Raw genomic sequence first — 6,000 nt, 5'->3', positions numbered from 1 at the left:
ACTGAAGCTGCCCCTCAAACTAAGGCAGATTCTCAAACTAATGGAGAATCTCAAACTAAAGAAACCCCTCAAACTAAGGCAACCCCTCAAACTAAGGCAACCACTCAAACTAAGGCAGACTCTCAAACTAAGTCAACCCCTCAACATAAGGCAGACTCTCAAACGAAGGTAGACTCTCAAATGATGGCAACCCCTCAAACTAAGGCAACCCCACAAAATAAGGCAACATCTCAAGCTAATGCAGCCCCTCAAACTAAGGCAGCCCCTCAAACTAAGCCAGACTCTCAAACTAAGGCAACCCCACAAACTAAGGCAACCGCTCCAACAAAGGAAGACTCTCAAACTAAGGCAACCCCTCAAACCAATGCAGCCTCTCAAACGAAGGCAAAACCTCAAACTAAGGCGGACTCTCAAACTAATGCAGACTCACAAACTAAGGAAGTCTCACAAACCAAGGCAGACTCTCAAACTAAGGCAGGCTCTCAAACTAATGGAGACTCGCAAGCTAATGCAACCTCTCAAACTAATGCCACCCCTCATACTAATGCAGTCTGTGAAACTCAGGCAACCCTTCAAACTAAGGCAGACTCCCAAACAAAGGCAGACTCTCAAACTAAGGCGCCTCTCAAACTAAGGCAACCCCTCAAACTAAGGCAAACCTGCAGACTAAGGCAGACTCTCAAACTATTGCAGACTCTCAAACTAATGCAGACTCTCAAACGAAGGCAGCCCCTCAAACGAAGGCAACCCCTCAAACTAAGGAAACATCTCAAATTAAGGCAGACCCTCAAACTAAGCCACCCTCAAACTAAGGCAGCCCCTCAAAGTAAGGCAGAGTTTCAAACTAAGGCAACCCCTCAAACTAAGGCAGACTCTCAAATTAAGGGAACCCCTCAAACTAAGGGAATCCCTCAAACTAAGGCAAACCTTCAGACTGAGGCAGACTCTCACACTATGGCAGACTCTCAAACTAATGCAGGCTCTCAAACTGAGGCAGCCCCTCAAACGAAGGCATCCCTCAAACTAAGGAGACATCTCAAACTGAGGCAGACCATCAAACTAAGGCAGACCCTCAAACTAAGACAGCCCCTCAAACTAAGGCAGACTTTCAAACGAAGGCAACCCCTCAAACTAAGGCAGACCTTCAAATTAAAGCAGCCCCTCAACATAAGGCAGACACTCAAACGAAGGCAACCCCTCAGACAAAGGCAGACTCTCAAACTAAGGCAACCCCTCAAACAAAGGCAGACGCTCAAACTAAGGCAGACTCACAAACTAAGGCGGACTCTCAAACTAATGCAGACTCTCAGAGTAATGCAGACTCTAAAACTCAGGCAACCCCTCAAACTACGGCAACCCCTCAAACTAAGGCAACCCATCAAACTAATGGAGACTCTCAAACTAAGGCAAACCCCTCAAACTAAGGCAGCCCCTCAAACTAAGGCAACCCCTCAACATAAGGCAGACTCTCTAACTAATGCAGACTCACAAACTAAAGGACCCCCTCAAACTAAGGCAAACCTTCAGACTAAGGCAGACTCTCAAACTATAGTAGACTCTCAAACTAATGCAGACCCTCAAACCAAGGCAGACCCTGAAACTAAGGCAGCCCCTCAAACTAAGGCAGACTTTCTAACGAAGGCAACGCCTCAAACTAAGGCAGACGTTCAAACTAAGGCAACCCGTCAAACTAATGCAGACTCACAAACTAAGGCAGACGTTCAAACGAAGGCAACCCGTCAAACTAATGCAGACTCTCAAAGTAAGGCAACCCCTCAAACTAAGGCTGCCCCTCAAACTAAGGCATCCCCTCAACATAAGGTAGACTCTCAAACTGATGCAGACTCTCAAACTAATGCAGACTCCCAAACTAAGGCAGCCCCTCAAACTAAGGCAACCCTTTAAACTAAGGAAATATCTCAAACTGAGGCAGACCCTAAAACTAAGGCAGACCCTCAAACGAAGGCAGCCCCTCAAACTAAGGCAGTCTCTCAAACTAAGGCTACCCCTCAAACTAGGGCAGAATCTCAAACTAAGGCAACCCCACAAACTAAGGCAGCCCCTCAAACTAAGGCAGACGCTCAAAGTAAGGCAGACTCACAAACTAAGGCGGACTCTCAAACTGATGCAGACTCTCAGAGTAATGCAGACTCTAAAACTCAGGCAACCCCTCAAACTACGGCAACCCCTCAAACTAAGGCAACCCATCAAACTAATGGAGACTCTCAAACTGAGGCAAACCCCTCAAACGAAGGCAGCCCCTCAAACTAAGGCAACCGCTCAACATAAGGCAGACTCTCTAACTAATGCAGACTCTCAAACTAAGGGACCCCCTGAAACGAAGGCAAACCTTCAGACTAAGGCAGACTCTCAAACTATGGCAGACTCTCAAACTAATGCAGACCCTCAAACCAAGGCAGACCCTGAAACTAAGGCAGCCCCTCAAACTAAAGCAGACTTTCAAACTAAGGCAACTCCTCAAACTAAGGCAGACCTTCAAACTGAGGCAGCCTCTCAACCTAAGGTAGACACTCAAACGAAGGCAACTCCTCAAACTAAGGCAGACGTTCAAACTAAGGCAACCCGTCAAACTAATGCATACTCTCAAACTAAGGCAAACCCTCAAACTAAGGCAAACCCTCAAACTAAGGCAGCCCCTCAAACTAAGGCAGACCCTCAAACTGAGGCAACCCCTCAAACTAAGGCAGACTCTCAAACTCATGCAGACTCTCAAACTAAGGCAACTCGTCAAACTAAGGCAACCCCTCATACTGAGGCAGCCCCTCAAATTAAGGCAGACCCTCAAACTGAGGCAACCCCTCAAACTAAGGCAGCCCCTCAAACTAAGGCAAACCCTCAAACTAAGGCAGACTCTCAAACTAAGGCAACTCCTCAAACTAAGGCAGACTCTGAAACTAAGGCAACACCTCAAACTAATGCAGACTCTCAAACTAAGGCAGACTCTCAAACTAAGTCAACCCCTCAAACGAAGGCAGACTCTCAAATGAAGGCATACTCTCAAACTAAGGCAAACCCTCAAACGAAGGCAAACCCTCAAACCAATGCAGACTCTCAAACTAATGCAGACTCTCAAACTAGGGCAACCCCTCAAACTAAGGGAACCCCTCAAACTAAGGCAACCCCTCAAACTAAGTCAGACTCTCAAACGAAGGCAACCTGTCAAACATATGCAGAATCTCAAACTAAGGCAACCCCTCTAACTAAGGCAACCCTCAAACCAAGGCAGACTCTCAAACTAAGGCAACCCCTCGAACTAAGGCAACACCTAAAACTAAGGCAACCCCTCAAACTGAAGCTGCCCCTCAAACTAAGGTAGACTCTCAAACTAATGGAGAATCTCAAACTAAAGCAACCCCTCAAACTAATGCAGACTCTGAAACTGAGGCCACACCTCAAACTAAGGCAACCCCTCAAACTAAGGCAACCACTCAAACTAAGGCAGACTCTCAAACTAAGTCAACCGCTCAACATAAGGCAGACTCTCAAACGAAGGTAGACTCTCAAATGATGGCAACCCCTCAAACTAAGGCAACCCCACAAAATAAGGCAACATCTCATTCTAATGCAGCCCCTCAAACTAAGGCAGCCCCTCAAACTAAGCCAGACTCTCAAACTAAGGCAACCCCACAAACTAAGGCAGACTCTCAAACTAAGGCAGACTCTCAAACTAAGGCAACCCCTCAAACTGAGGCAGATGCTCAAACGAAGGCAACCGCTCCAACAAAGGAAGACTCTCAAACTAAGGCAACCCGTCAAACTAAGGCAGACTCTCAAACGAAGGCAACCCCTCAAACGAAGGCAACACCTCAAACTAAGGCATCCCCTCAAACGAAGGCAACCCCTCAAACTAAGGCAACCCCTCAAACCAATGCAGCCTCTCAAACTAAGGCAAAACCTCAAACTAAGGCGGACTCTCAAACTAAGGCAGACTCTCAAACTAAGGCAACCCCTCAAACTGAGGCAGATGCTCAAACGAAGGCAACAGCTCCAACAAAGGAAGACTCTCAAACTAAGGCAACCCGTCAAACTAAGGCAGACTCTCAAACGAAGGCAACCCCTCAAACGAAGGCAACACCTCAAACTAAGGCATCCCCTCAAACGAAGGCAACCCCTCAAATTAAGGCAACCCCTCAAACCAATGCAGCCTCTCAAACTAAGGCAAAACCTCAAACTAAGGCGGACTCTCAAACTAATGCAGACTCCCAAACTAAGGCAGTCTCACAAACGAAGGCAGACTCTCAAACTAAGGCAGCCCCTCAAACGAAGGCAACCCCTCAAACTAAGGAAACATCTCAAATTAAGGCAGACCCTCAAACTAAGGCACCCTCAAACTAAGGCAGCCCCTCAAAGTAAGGCAGAGTTTCAAACTAAGGCAACCCCTCAAACTAAGGCAGACTCTCAAACTAAGGCAACCCCTCAAACTAAGGCACCCCCTCAAACGAAGGCAACCCCTCAAACTGAGGCAACCCCTCAAACTAAGGCAACCCGTCAAACGAAGGCAGACTCTCAAACTAAGGCAGACTCTCAAACTAATGGAGATTCTCAAACGAAGGCAACCCCTCAAACTAAGGAAACCTCTCAAACTAAGGCAGCCCCTCAAACTAAGGCCGCCCCTCAAACGAAGGCAGACTCTCAAACGAAGGCAACCCCTCAAACCAAGGCCGACTCTCAAACTAAGGCAACCCCACAAACTAAGGCAGACTCTCAAACAAAGGCAACCCCTCAAACTAAGGCAGACGCTCAAACTGAGGCAACCCCTCAAACTAAGTCAGACTCTCAAACTAAGGCAACACCTCAAACTGAGGCAGACTTTCAAATTAAGGCAACCCCTCAAACTAAGGCAGACTCTCAAACTAAGGCAACCTCTCAAACTAAGGCAACCCGTCAAACTAAAGCAGACTCACAAACTAAGGCAGACACACAAACTAAGGCGGACTCTCAAACCAATGCAGACTCTCAAACTAAGGAAACCCCTCAAACTAAGGCAACCTCTCAAACTAAGGCTGATTCTCAAACTAAGGCAACCCCTCAAAACTAAGGCAACCTCTCAAACTAAGGCAGACTCTCAAACTGAGGCAACCCGTCAAACATATGCAGAATCTCAAACTAAGGCAACCCCTCAAACTAAGGCAACCCCTCAAACTAAGGCAGACTCTCAAACTAAGCCAATCCCTCAAAATAATGCAGACACTCAAACGAAGGCAACCCCTCAAACTAAGTCAACCCCTCAAACTGAGGCATACTATCATACGAAAGCAACCCCTCAAACTAAGGCAACCCCTCGAACTAAGGCAACACCTCAAACTAAGGCAACCCCTCGAACTAAGGCAACACCTCAAACTAAGGCAACCCCTCAAACTAAAGCAACCCCTCAAACTAAGGCAGACTCTCAAACTAATGGAGACTCTGAAACTAAGGCAACACCTCAAACTAAGGCAGACTCTCAAATTAAGGCAACCACTCAAACTAATACAGACTCTCAAACCAATGCAAACCGTCAAACGAATGCAGACTCTCAAACGAAGGCAACCCCTCAAACTAAGGCAACCCCTCATACTAACGCAACCCCTCAAACTAAGGGAACCCCTCAAACTAATGAAGAATCTCTATCTAAGGCAACCCCTCAAACTGAGGCAGCCCCTCAAACTAATGCAGACTCTGAAACTAAGGCAACTCCTCAAACTAAGGCAACCCCTCAAACTAAGGCAACCCCAAAAACTAATGCAGACTCGAAAACTAAGGCAACCCCTCAAAGTAAGTCAACCCCTCAACATAGGATATACTCTCAAACGAAGGCAGACTCTCAAACGAAGGCAACCCCTCAAACTAAGACAACCCCACAAAATAAGGAAAGATGTCAAACTAAGGCAGCCCCTCAAACTAAGGCAGACTCTCAAACTAAGGCAAACCCTCCAACTAAGCCAGACTCTCAAACTAAGGCACCCCGACAAACTAAGGCAGACTGTCAAAATAAGGCAA

Source organism: Heterodontus francisci, chromosome 19 (assembly GCF_036365525.1).
Source record: "Heterodontus francisci isolate sHetFra1 chromosome 19, sHetFra1.hap1, whole genome shotgun sequence".
Classification (NCBI taxonomy): Eukaryota; Metazoa; Chordata; class Chondrichthyes; order Heterodontiformes; family Heterodontidae; genus Heterodontus; species Heterodontus francisci.
The sequence above is the reverse complement of the archived record's forward strand: the minus strand, read 5'-3'. Positions refer to the sequence as shown.